At 54.3% G+C, this 13,557-nt stretch overlaps 1 protein-coding gene across 3 annotated transcripts in view; it reads left to right on the forward strand.

Annotated features, from left to right (window-relative positions):
* Nucleotides 1–5,213: 5,213 nt before the first annotated feature.
* Nucleotides 5,214–13,557, forward strand: part of LOC105463522 (platelet derived growth factor receptor alpha) — a 64,964-nt gene continuing 56,620 nt past the window's right edge. Inside the window, exon 1 of one of the 3 annotated variants that reach the window (XM_011710668.3) lies at nt 5,214–5,447. The gene's annotated coding sequence lies outside the window, so the exon portion shown is untranslated. Of the gene's footprint in view, nt 5,448–8,065; nt 8,226–9,349; nt 9,485–13,557 lie in introns of those variants that run through there. The other 2 variants (XM_011710669.3, XM_071093364.1) reach the window with 2 other exon arrangements.

The raw sequence follows: 13,557 nt of genomic DNA on the forward strand, positions 1-13,557 counted from the left end.
TTGGCCAGGCTGGTCTTGAACTCTTGACCTCGTGATCTCCCCACCTCAGACTCCCAAAGTGCTGGGATTACAGGTGTGAGCCACCATCCAGCCTTATTAATTTATTTTTTAGAGATGGTGTCTTGCTCTGTCTCCCAGGGTGGAGCGCAGTGGTGTGATCATAGCTTACCTCAGCCTCGAACTCTTGGGCTCATGCAATCCTCCTGCCTCAGCCTCTGGACCAGCTGGGAATACAGGTGTGTACCACCACACCTGGTCAATTTTTAATTTTTTTGTAGAGATGGAGTCTCACTATGTTGTCCAGGCTGGTTTTGAACTCCTGACCTGCAGAGATGTGAGGATCGATGGAGCCTTCCATCTCTGACTTTTAACATGGTCTAGAAGGCCTCCATGAGCTCCATCTCACCTCTTTTTTGCTCCTTCCCCGCGGACCTTTACAAGGTGCAGCCATTCCAAACTCCTTTCACTTCTGATTATCTCATATTCTCTCTCACCTCCCGGCCCATGCAATGAGGTTGCTCCCCAACTACATTCTTACTCTTCTTAGATTTGCAGAGAAGCCTTCCCTGAAAGAAGCCCTCTCCCACCTCCCAGATTGGGTTAGGCTCCTCCTGTGGCTGACTTCATTGTCTCCCTCCAACATTGCTTAGAACGCTAAGTTGCAACTTTATGTCTAATTGATTGCTCCACTAGTCCATAAAATCTAGGAGGAAAGGGCTGTATCCTCAGCCCTTGACACACGGCCTTGTACATCTTAAGTTTGCATATGAACCACTAGGACAACCCTATAGGTTGTGCATGATTATTCCAATTGTTGTCATTGCTGTTATTTTAAATAAAGATGGGGGCTCACTATGTTGCCCAGGCTGGTCTTAAACTCCTGGGCTCAGGTGATCCTCCCACCTTGGCCTCCTAAAGTGTTAGGGTTACAGTCGTGAGTCACCTTGCCTGGTCAATTATCCCCCTTTTAATGGATGCGCAAAGAGTCGAGGTTCCACTGGTTTTCCACTGCAGTGTCTCTGCTGAAGAGTTAAAAATAAAAAAAATAAAAAAAAATCACAGGGCTGTGCTGGACTGCTGGGACTTCCAGAGGACAAGGCCCTCTCTTCAGTGAGGCTGATCTCCACAGAGCCAGCCCTCCTTCCCCTCCCAGCCACAGCTGTGTGTTGGAAAGCTGGAGGCCTGGGCCCCTAATAAAGAGCAGACCTCCCAATCTCCTCGTTCCCTCCCCCTCCCCTCACATGGTTTTTCAAATTAAAAGCAACTAAAAGGAAAGACCTAAGGAGCAGGAGAGGGCGGAGGCACAACAACATGTTTAAACCGAGGAAGGGGGCTCTCTCGCGAGGGAAGGGGTATCCAAAAGCCAGATCCAGAGGGTTCCAGTCCTACCAGTCTGTCCCAGCCTCTAAGGAGTGTATGGCCCACCGGGCTGGACTGGACCAGGAAACAAGTTCTTGTCCTCAGGTCCGTAAACAAGCTGTGGTGTTAGGAACCCTCTGCTTCTACTTCTCCTTGGAGAGCGAGCCCCTCAAACCCAGAAGAGAGGCTGCACCTTGAGATCCAGCCAACAACCACAGAGAAGAGGAGGTGGGTGCGGAGTCCTGGGGAGGGTAACTTTCACCTCAAGCTGCACAGACCCATCTCGATCTTTTTGTAGAATTCCTCCTTTTTCAAGACTTGTGCCGTTCTGAATTCTGAGCGTGCAAAGAGACTCCTTAGAGCTAGCTTACAAGCCTCAGCTGGGGCAGACCCGAGGCCAGGGCGTCCCTCTCTCTGCGAGGATCCCTCACATCTGCGCGTCGCCTCCACTACCTCCGGGCAAAGGACCCTTCCGCGCTGGACCCAGGGAGGGGGCTATTCCAGATGCAGCCAAGGGTTAAAGGGGGTGAGGGAAGGAGCAGTTCGCACCATTTTCTTTTGCAAACCACCAAACGGGCCCTTCGTTTTCAAACTGTGAAGCCAGAAACATCCCCTGTTCCCTTGCCCCGCCCATCACCATTTGAAAAAAATAATTCACAAGTTTAAACGTGATTTTCACAACTAACGGCTTTGATAACTGTTACATTCGTAAGGCTTCTAGAGCAAACGGACTTGAATTCTTCGAGGAAAGTACAATTGGGGGTGGGGCTGGGGAGCAGTGGAGGAGAAGACACAAAAAGCCAACTCAGCGGGAAGCGCCCTCAAAGCCAAAGGTGTGGCCCTCGGAGCTGCGGCCGCCCTCGCCCGGGAGTTGGGGCCGGGAGAACGGGCCCTGGAGGCAGGGCAAGGCACGGCGAGATTTTGCTTTTGTTTATAGTGACCGTTTTGATCTGGTTGTAAAAAGTTTACGAGGCCCTCTTTTTGAAGGTGAGCTCATCGACTGCACCTTTTTATGCCCTTGCTCCCAATTTCATGTCGCCTGCTGGCGTAGATGCGCAAGGCCGAGGACAGAACTGTCACAGTCCCTACCCTTTTCTCCTAACTTCCCGGCCCGGCTCAATTCGGGAGTTGAGCCTCCTTCCTCTCCGCACGCAGCCTCCCCGACTCCCCGTTTGGGGAGAAAACCCACATTCTTAACCCCTTGATAATCCCTTAAGGAAAAAACAAAACAAAAAACCCCAAGAGGCTGAAAATTAGAATCCGGGCGCGGGTTGAGATCTGCGCAGAGCTGCCCAGGCCGGTACAGGTCGCTCCTCTCCGGGTACACGTGATGGCCTGGTACCCTCCTCCCACCTCCCGCACGGCGCCCAGTCAGAAGCACAGGAAGGGGAGAAAAGACCCGCAGCCCGCCTCAGGAGGGCAAGCTTTCTGGCCCCCTGCGGTTCCGGGGCCATCCCGGACCCAGGGCGTCGAGGGACCAATCTGGAAGGATCTTAGAACAAACACTGGGAGAACGCGGCAAGAACTCGCCCCGCCTTCACCCGACGCTCCGGACTGACTGCCGGGCGCAGACCCGACTTCTCCCGAACCAGCCTCGTACCAGCCTTAGAAGGCGGAAAACAGGATTCAAACCCGCCTATGAGCAGTGGTAGGGGCGGGGGCTGTAGGGGCAGGACTCGGTTTAAGGAACCAACCGCCTCGGTTCGAGGGTCTCCTGTCCGGAGGTTGCTCCTGACCACTGGGTTTATTTTGTTTTGCAGAGGAGGCAGATGTTGACCTCTCTTCTTTGCACAGTCTCTCCGCGAAATCTTCCCCCAACCATTTGCTTTCTTGCGCCACCCCCCACCGGGGCACTATCCCCGGAGTCAGCTCCTCAGGCCTTTAAACCTTCCAGAATGTCACACATGGAAACCTTTAACAAATGTTTGTTAATGGTCATAACAAAGGCATCATTCAAATTAGGCAGGTAATTACTACCAGAAGGACAACTGGGTGCTCGCTTGCTCATCCATTGCTTTCTGCTTTAAACTCCTGAGGAGTCGCTGCCTGGAGCCACTCCCGCCCGGGCTGCTTTTCGGGCCCCATTAAACGGCTCTGAAATGAACTGTGAAGTTACCATTTGTGGGCGGAGAGCGCTGGGGCCCTGCGGACGGAAGACCCTGGCTTGACCGGGCTAGCAGTGTCGCCGAAACAAAGCAGTCCTTCTGGGTAGGCTCTCTGTCTCGCCTCCTACCCTCTGGGGCAACTCGCCTAAAAACCCAGTTCTCAACTTAACGGCAAGAAGCCCAGCAGCCGCGTTTGCCTTTTATTCCGCACTCTGATTTTTGGGGGGAATCGTTTGTCCCGCTCATTTTCTACAAACATTACGGTATCCTGTTAGCATTCTGAACAAGGGGCTGTTCATATATTTGCCTTCAATGATTTCCTGAAGGAACATGTGGAAGTAATAGCGAGCTGTGCAGTCACCCGAGCTGAAGATGCACGAGAGCAGGTCGCGTAGAAGAGCTGGGGGCAATGGGGCCCCCAGCGCAGCCCCAGGCGCCCTATTTCCGAGGCTGATACCCCAAGATCCTGTCCTAATTAGACACAGCACCGCGCCCGTTGGAGTACTTCTCTGTGACTCTCCTCTGTCCACTGCACTGTGTCCACTCCTCGTGAAGGAGGAGACGGCTGTTGGACGTGCCAGTCCCAACCTGGCCACCTTGGCCATTTTCAGAGTGCTTGTGTGGGGGTGGGGTTGAGGGAGAAGGATGAAGGATGACCCCCAACCCCAACAAGAGAATTCAAAAATCAGAGAGCGAGAAAGGTGAACACGCTCCCATCCCCCGCTGTCGCTGGGAAGCCCCACTCTGCCCAGGTCTGGTTTCTGGAGCATCAGCGCCCCCTTTCCCTCGCCGGCAGGATCGTTTCCTCCCGACACTGGCCTCGCGCCTTGGGCGCAGGGTTTGGGGCTCAGCTGTCAACTCCGAAGCATTCGTAGGGTTCGACCCACTCGGCGGGAGGGAACGGAGGGAGAATCAAAAGGCACCCTCTCCCACGACGCGGAGGCGGCGGGACGATTCCCCAAACGCCCAAGCTTGAACTTTTTTGTATGCGAGTTAGAAGCCAAGGCAACCTCGCCCAGATAACCCCCAAAACAAAGGCACGACCAGATAAGTGACTTAAAGGGAGTAAAGGTCGTTCTATCGGAGAACGTTCCAAACCTACACAGACCCTCTTTTCTTTGTACCCTATTTCAGACTCCACCCAGTCTTGCACACACACACACACACACACACACACACACACACCACACACAAAACAAAAACTCATCGTTGTCATATTGGACTCAACAGTTTGCCTAATCCCGTTAAAGAACTAGCAACTATATAGCCCTTAGCCCTTCCCCTAAAAGACCCTTAGTTCAAAACCGCGCAACCGCTTGGAGATTTCTCCCGAGGGCCCTATTTCTAGTTGGGCCGAGTTTGTAGAAGGGACGTTTCTTGATTCTAGATTTATATTCTCTCTGGGTATTAAATGCAATTTTGTATGTTCCTTTTCTTGTTTTCAAAGAGAACACAAAACTATAGCAGTCTAAGAAAATAACCCCAAAATGGGGAGGCAAACTCATTCTGGAAATGATGGGCTGTTTGTAGTTTCACAAAACCGCTTTCCCGGCAGAGCACCAACACCTCCCCCTTCCACCCCCCCATCCCATCTGGTCGGCTTCTCCCCGCCCCCCAGTTGTTGTCGAAGTCTGGGGGTTGGGACTGGACCCCCTGATTGCGTAAGAGCAAAAAGCGAAGGCGCAATCTGGAGACTGGGAGCTTCGGAGCGCAGGGGAGTTTGAGCGAAACTTTTATTTTGAAGAGACCAAGGTTCGGGGGGGGGCTTATTTCCTGACAGCTATTTACTTAGAGCAAATGATTAGTTTTAGAAGGATGGACTATAACATTGAATCAATTACAAAACGCGGTTTTTGAGCCCGTTACTGTTGGAGCTACAGGGAGAGATTAACAGAGGAGGAGACTACAACAGATCATTGGAGGCCGTGGACACGCTCTTTACTCCATGTGTGGGACATTCATTGCGGAATAACATAGGAGAAGGTAAGGAAGAAGAAAAAATGATTTTTTGTTTATAAGAGAAGTCCCTGATCAGACTCTGGGACTGGAGAAAGGGAAGTAACTTCAAACTTTGGGCGACAAGAAAAAAAAATGGAGCTGGATTCCAAATGTGTGTCCAGAGAGCAATTTTTTTTTTTTTTTTTTTTTTTTCGGAATAAACTTCACTTGGGGATGGGTGGGAGATAACCATAGAATTAGAAAGTCTAGGGATTTTTTTTTAAACACACATTTTCCAGACCTATTTTTAAAAAACAATGTTTTTCTAACAACCCTATGGCCTCCCAAAGAAATTGTTTAGGCTTACATTTTTGAGGTTTCTTTTGGGAGTGGGGGTGGTGTTCATGAATACTGGGCCGAACACCAAGGAACTGGGGGTGGAGGCAGAGGTGTTTGCCCTCTTCTTGGCAGTGGGTCCTGGAAGGCGACAGGTTTTAAATGAGTGTTTTCATTCCTCGCCTGCGGTTTGGCGGGACAGCGCTGCAGCCCGTGGTGTGGAGCGCGGCTGGGGGACCAGGGGAGGTGGGGAGAGGGGAGCGCGGAGGGGGGCGCGGGAAGGGGTTGCTGGTCGCAGGAGGCGGGCAGGGCTCGGCTGGAGACCGGACCTCCGTGCTGGCCTGCAGCACATGGAGCCGGTCGAATGCGCGTAATTACTGGACGGCGCTGCTCTGGGTGAGAGTCCGGGCCAGATTTGGCGCAGCGGTGACGCGGCTGCGGGACAAGCAGAGGGGCGCGGGCGTGGGCAAGGGTTTGGGGCGCTCTGGAGGGGTTTGTCGGGTCAGTGAGGTGCTAGGGAGAGCGGGTGCCTGCTCGGCTGTACGCTCGGGTTGCACGCCCTAGCGCGGGGGCGACAGCGGCGGCGCGGGCGGGCGGTCTGGAATAATGACAAACACATTTGGCCCTGAGTGAAGAAGTCGATGTCTCCTCGCATTCCAGCAACTGGGATTTGAGGAATTTCGAACCGCACACCAAGGGGTCCTCATTGTGCGCCGTGGCCCCCGCCCCCGCCCGTCTCCCTGCGCCCCCTCCTCGGTGGAACCGTTTCTGCATTGCCCGGGGCTCTGCTGCCGCTCAGTTCTGGCCTCAGGCAGGAAGAGAGGAAAGGTCTCCAGGAAAGTGTCGAACTTCTTGTAAGTTAGGGACCACTTGGAACTGGGGAAATTTGTTTGCAGGTAAGAGAAAGGTGGGAGGTAAACCACATTCTCCCCCCGGGCAACTGAGCCCTGGGCACCCCCTACCCGGCGCCCCTCTCCGCGCGGGGGTGCACGGCACTTGCCGTCTGCGCTCGCCCAGCGCTGCTCGGTCCTCTCTAGTCGCCCTTTTTCTCCATTCTTCTCCCTGCCGGGTTCAGAGCCGTCTGTGCGTACTTCTCCTTCCTCTGCTGTCTACCCCCATGGAAACAAGGTTTATACACGATTAACTCCGCCCGGCTGCGTCCGGGGAGCGGGCTGCGTCCGTTTGACTCTGAATATGTGGGATCAGCTGTTCTATTCCGAGAGGGTGACGGCCAGGTCGGAGCGACAAGGAGTGTGGCCCGACCCGAGTCCGGTTGCCGGAGGAAGCCAGGAGCCGGGGCCGGGCCAGGTGTGCGGGAACTGCCGGTGACCTGGCCTCGAGTCTTGGTCGGGAGGGACTTGCTGCCCAGGCCGGCTGTCCGTTGTGCATCCCTCCTGCAGCCAGAGGGCCGGTCCCGCACTTCGCTCCCCCAGTTCTGCTAAGACCTCAGGATGTGCGCAAAGAGTGCCTGGAAGAACTTGTCACTCACTCCATCTCCCTGGGTGGGAGGCAAGCATGGATGGGACCCCTATCAGGTCCCGACCGCCCCACGTCCGAAAAGCCCCGGGCTGGGCGGTGTGGGAAATGGCTTTTTGGCTCCGAGGCCGAATTGCTCAATGTTTTGGACCGACTCGCCTCGCCGCGGTCGCTCCTGACCAGAACTAGACAGATTTTTGGAGCAGGGAGAGGCATCCAGGGCAAACGAGGCACGACAATCCTCCGCAGTGCATCTCACCCAACAAACATCCCGCAGCCACAGAAGGGGAGGAAGGGGTCCCGGGCGTGCGCACCTCACCAGCCGCCGCGCTGTCCCACCCCCGACCCCTAATCTGGTCAATCTGGACCCCCGCACTGCCGAATTGCATCCCCTCCCTCTTCTCCCTCTCTCCTCGGCCTCCTCCTTTCCACAATCCTCACTATGAGGAGGCCCTGCCTCGCCTTCCCGACAGGCGCGAGGCCGAGCAGCCTCGCTTTGACGCACAGGTCAGGCCCTACTTCGGAGCTTGCACAGTTTTGGGTTGAGCCAAGTGCAGCTGGACCTCGTTCACAAGAGTGAGGAGGAACGAGAGTGGGGGGACGCCAAGAATGAACCCGTCGTTAGCCCCCGGTGCCCTGGCTCTTGTTTAAATCCTTAGATCGAGAGGGACTTGAAGGAGAGCCCAGGCTCCCAGCTCTCCGCCCCTGGGCCAGTTTCCTCTCGGGACGCGGACTGAGGAGGGATGCAGGGGGAGGGGCATTGGGCTGGGCTTTCCAGCTGCAAACACGTCTGGCGCCGAGGCGGGCCCATTTTGTGCCTCCTGGGGACAGACCGTGGGCGGCGCGCAGCGGCGGGACGCATTTTGGGGACGTGGTGGCCAGCGCCTTCCTGCAGACCCCGCAGGGAAGGACTCCCTCTGACCTCCGGGGAGCTGCGACCAGGTTATACGTTGCTGGTGGAAAAGTGGCAATTCTAGGAAAAGAGCTAAAAGCCTGATCAGTGACCGAAAGGTGTGGGTCTCAGGGTCCCCCTGGTCTAACTCGCCGGGTCCACCCGCAGCATCAGCCTTGGGGCGGCAGATAATCTTTCGGTCTCGCCTGGGGCGCAAGATACAGGATCGGGGCAAATGGCTTCTCCCAACTTCGCCCTAGTTCAGTTTCTGCCAGATGGTTGTCGTTTGCTGAAGTGGCTCGGCGGCATTTCCTTTTGTTTTAAACTGATCAGTGAGCGAACCCGGGATGGGCTGAAAAAGTAGATTGTAGGAGGGAATAATGGGAACCCCGACTTGGGGCGCCTCCTTCCCTGCCTCCTGCTGCAGTTTCTCGGCCCCCGCGAAAGGGTAGCTACAAGCGCGGGTGGGCGCGGACTTGTCAGGGGGCAGAGGCGGCTAAGGCGCGTGTCGGGCAAGCTGGCACCAGAGGGCACTTTTTTTTTTTTTTGGACAGAGTCTCACTCTGTCGCCCAGGCTGGAGTGCAGTGGTGCGATCTCGGCTCACTGCAACCTCCGCCTCCCGGGTTCAAGCGATTCTCCTGCTTCAGCCTCCCAAGTAACTGGGATTACAGGTGCCCGCCACCACGCCAGGCTAATTTTTGTATTTTTAGTAGAGACGGTATCACCATGTTGGCCAGGCTGGTGTCGAACTCCTGACCTCAGGTGATCCGCCCACCTCAGCCTCCCAAAGTGTTGGGATTACAGGCGTGAGCCACCGCGCCGGGCCAGGAACAGTTCTTAAATGCCGAGAGGGCGCAGGCTAGCTCTCTCCAGCATTCCATGTGAGCCGATACCCACTGCCGGGCGGCTCTCGTGCCCATAGGAGGCGCTGGCGAGCGCCTGTAACCCTAAACCCCTCGGCCCCTTTTCCCCCACCCGCCCGGCCTCTCTTCCCGCTCTCCCCCCTCTCCCCACACCCTGCCCGGCCCCCTCTCGGGTCTCAGTTGAAAACAATGCAAACGCCGAGCTTTGTGCCTGGGGCGCGGCGGCCTTTGCAGCTCTAGGATACAGAGTGCGGCGCGCACGGACGCAGGTCCCGGGAGCGGCTGGGCATCGCCACCAACCCCAGGACAACCGAGCCGCCGAGGGCGTGGTGGAGGCGGGAGGGCGAGCCGACCGCGCAGTGTTCCTCTGGATCCCGGGGTCAGAAACCGGACGGTGGCTGGGGCTGGACTGTCCGAGCGCAGAGTCTCCCGGGTGAAGTCTGCGCGCAGCACTCCCGGCAGCGCTGTCGGGGACCAGGAGCCTGTGCTGTGGGCTAGCGGGCCGGCGAGCCGGGTAAGATTCGCGGGGCTGTCGCGCCCTCTAGTGGGCTCTGGGGGCGCATCCCGCTTTCCCCAGCCCCGGGCGGTCGGCGCCCGGATCTCAGTGGAGCGCGGCGCTGGAACCCCGGGGGCCCGGAGCGGAGGCTAACCTGGGTCACCTTTCCTTTCCTCCGGGCCGCCAGTGGACGCCTCGCAGGCTCTGTGTGGGCCCAGAAAGCGCCGGGTGGACGAGAGGGGGCCGAGGTCGCTGGGTTTGGATTGAGAATGGAGCGTCCTTTTAGTTCAATGTGGGAGAAGCAGGGGAGGATGGAGGAGGATGGGTCCCGTGCGTTCTCGGGGGACAGGCGCCGTCTTCTGCGTTCCAGCCCCTCGCCAGCTCCCTTTCCCCTCGGGCGGCCTGTTGCTGTTTGTTTGTTATACGACCCTGCGTTATTGTGCAACGGGAACAGTCGTTTCTAATGCGCCCGCGGTTCCCGGGCTGCGCGGCCGTCGCGGCCTTCGCCAGGCTGGTTTATGAGGGGCAGTGGTGTCGCGCGGACAGATAGGGCAGCGCAGCCCGGGAACGGCGTCGCGGCCAAGGCGGTCCCCCGCCCCGAGGGGGCGGAAATGCTGAGGTGTCGAGAGCGTGGGTTTTACAGAACCCGAGTAGCGAGTCCGGCTGAGTCTCTGCGGCCTGGCCCGGCAGCGTCGTGTTCCCGGCTCCTGAAGCCCCGCTGTCCCAGCGCACCCGCTCCCAGTGATGGGGATGGTGATGGGGACGATGGGGAGATGTCCGCCTACCCCGAATTCTTCTGGGGTCCCGAGGAGATTTAGCCATTTTCAACAGCAGTTTTCGTATTTCTGCTCAAACCCCGCGGGCTTTCAACCGAGGTCGCCACGAAAGCTAAAAGTACAGCCTAAGGAAGGGGGAGACTGGAAGTTAAGATTTGGGATAGTGGAGCTCAGAATTCCTGGCAGACGCGTCTGTGTCGCAACCCCTGGACGCACGTCCTTCGACCAACACTGCCATCTGCTGGCCGCTGGCAAGAACTACCGCGATCCGCTGTGAGAATGGGCTTTGCGGAGACTCCAAGCTAGTACTGGCATTAGGAGGTGCTTTTTTTTTGATTGATTGATTGATTGATTTTTTGCTCTGTAGGACCGTAATACGTGACTGATTTTCTTTTCCTGTGAGGCTACAAGAATTGCTGGAAGACAGCATTTTTATTTCGTGGAAATTTGTGTTGTGTTTCGCCTTGGTTATTAATGCTTTGCATTTACATAGTGAACATATTATCAGAGCAGGCCTGTGAGGAAGGTAGTGGGGGGTATTGGTGTTCCCGTTTCTGAGTGAGGAGACCTATGTCGGGGCCTTGGTGACCTCAAGATAAGGTTGTGCCATTAGGAGTCACACCCGTTTGGTGACATTCAAAAGGATATGTCATTTTATTCTCCCGTGGTTAAATATCTGGTGAAAGGAGAGCACCCATGTTTATGAGCCCAGATTGTCCCATAAAACGCTCCTGTGTAAAAACACTCCAGCCTCCTCCCCTTACTGGAATGTCTGATGGAGCTCCGGGAGATCAAAACAACAAAACAGGCTCTGGTAGGGTGCAGAGGTCCTGGTAAACACACCCTCTGCTGGAAAACAGGGAGAAGTTTCCATCAGTGTAGACCTGCACTTGGGTTGCCTGGGCTGAAGTTAGGAGACTGCGTAGAAAAAGGAAGATGTGTAATTTTCACAGTTAGAATTAACTTAGGAGAGCTGAAATTAGCTGAACCTCGGAAATCTGAATCTTGAAGTCACCAGTGGCTTTGGGATTATGAGAGAGTCTCCTGTGGTCTTTAATCATGTGAGGGTGGGGTGAAATTAAATATTCAGTGGTTCTGCAATGGGATGCACTGTGCAATTGGTGATTGAGAAGCAAGCTCTCTGGCTTTAGGAGAAGAATGTCTTGCTCTTAGTCCTTCTGGAAATAGAGCCTTGCATTGCCTGCTGTCTCTTTACACTGCCTTGGGTTATACAGTCGTGTTCAATGGCTCTTTAGTGCTGTTTTAAGGGCAGGAGATGGCACCCTGTTAAAGAGAAAGGATAGTAGCTGCAAAAGCATTTGTTTCTCTGTTTCTGTGACTGTATATGTTGGCTCATCTTTGAATGGTCTTTATAGCTACACCAGACTGTAGGTAACAGGGTCATGGGAGTGGACTGCTGGTGTGGGCTGAATCACAGTTCAGATCCATGTCTCCAGGAGGCAGGAGGTACAGGGCAAGTCATGTCGCTTCTGGGGCATCCGTCACTTTCTTAGTTAAGGAGAAGTTGAAGGAGCTGATCTAAAATATCTTGGGAGTCTGCAGAAAAAGTTTTGAAAATTAAAGCACTTTCAATTAAAACTCTATAATTTAGTCCTTAAAATAATGCCACAAGGCAAGCAACCAGTCAGGCCTTACTAGTGCTTCCTAGAAGAAGAGACTGAGGCTCAGAGAATTTGAAAGAGTGTCAGATTTGGGATCAGTGGCTAGTCCAATGTGATTTCCATCCTTTCTTCTGAGAGAAAGCATAAGAAGGCCAAGAGGATGGGGGAAAAGCACAAGTCACCTGCCTTGGAGTCAACAGAGCAGGGATCTCTTTCTCAGTTTGTTTCTCTAAGTTATGGCAAATGCTTTTTGAGCTGTGATTATTGAAGATGGGGGCCGAAGTTCAACATGTAGTTGGCATGAGGGAAGTAATCATGATTGAAAAAAAGATTTGGTTGAAATCTATTGTTCTTCTCTGCAAAGGAGGCTGTTCTCATGGATTCTTAGTAGTGCCATGTTTCTCAGAATTTGTGGCTTCAATTACTTATATTTGCACACCTGACTTTAGATGAGCACTGGAATAGCAGTTACTAATTAAGGACGAGCATTTAGAGTAGAAAAAGTGGCAGGAACAGCCAGATTCACTCCCAGAGAGCCTCACTACAGGTCTGATAGGTGAGGAAAGTCCCCATTTTTCCCATTTTTCTTCATTACCTCCCTGTGGGGCAAGCACTGCCATTATTCGTGAGTCACCTGTCTGAGTTATAGATAAGTAATGACATGAAACTTCACAAACACGCTGAGCACAGTGGCTCACGCCTGTAATCCCCGCACTTTGGGAAGCCGAGGCGGGTGAATTGTTAATGATTTGCATTTACATAGTGAACATATTATCAGAGCAGGCCTGTGAGGAAGGTAGTGGGGGGTATTGGTGTTCTCGTTTCTGAGTGAGGACACCTATGTCAGGGTCTTGGTGACCTCAAGCCGAAAGCTCAAACTGCTACTGCTACTCCTAAGGTTGTGCCATTAGGAGTCACACTCGTATGCTGACATTCAAAAGGATATGTCATTTTATTCTCCCGTGGTTAAATATCTGGTGAAAGGAGAGCAGACATCTGGTGAAAGAAGACCAACATTACAGTCACAGAAACAGAGAAAAATGCTTTTGCAGCTAGTATCCTTTCTCTTTAACAGGGTGCCATCGAGACCAGCCTGGCCAACATGGTGAAACCCTGTCTATACTAAAAATACAATAAATTAGCTGGCCATGGTGGTGGGCACCTGTAGTACCAGCTACTCGGGAGGCTGAGACAGGAGAATCGCTTGAACTTGGGAGGCAGATGTTGCAATGAGCTGAGATCACGCCACTGCACTCCAGCCCAGGCGACAGTGCGAGACTCTATCTAAAAAAAAGAAAAAAAAGAAACTTCGCAAACAGGCCTAGATTTCTACCCAGGGAACCACTGTTATTGGAGAAGGGAGTTTGGAATCTTTTTTTTTTTTTTTTTTTTTTGAGGCGGAGTCTCGCTCTGTCGCCCAGGCTGGAGTGCAGTGGCGCGATCTCGGCTCACTGCAAGCTCCGCCTCCCGGGTTCCCGCCATTCTCCTGCCTCAGCCTCCCGAGTAGCTGGGACTACAGGCGCCGCCACCACGCCCGGCTAATTTTTTTGTATTTTTAGTGGAGACGGGGTTTCATTGTGTTAGCCAGGATGGTCTCGATCTCCTGACCTCGTGATTCGCCCGTCTCGGCCTCCCAAAGTGCTGGGATTACAGGCTTGAGCCACCGCGCCCGGCCTGGAGTTTGGAATCTTAA

The sequence above is a fragment of the Macaca nemestrina genome, chromosome 3 (genome assembly GCF_043159975.1).
Source record: "Macaca nemestrina isolate mMacNem1 chromosome 3, mMacNem.hap1, whole genome shotgun sequence".
Lineage (NCBI taxonomy): Eukaryota > Metazoa > Chordata > Mammalia > Primates > Cercopithecidae > Macaca > Macaca nemestrina.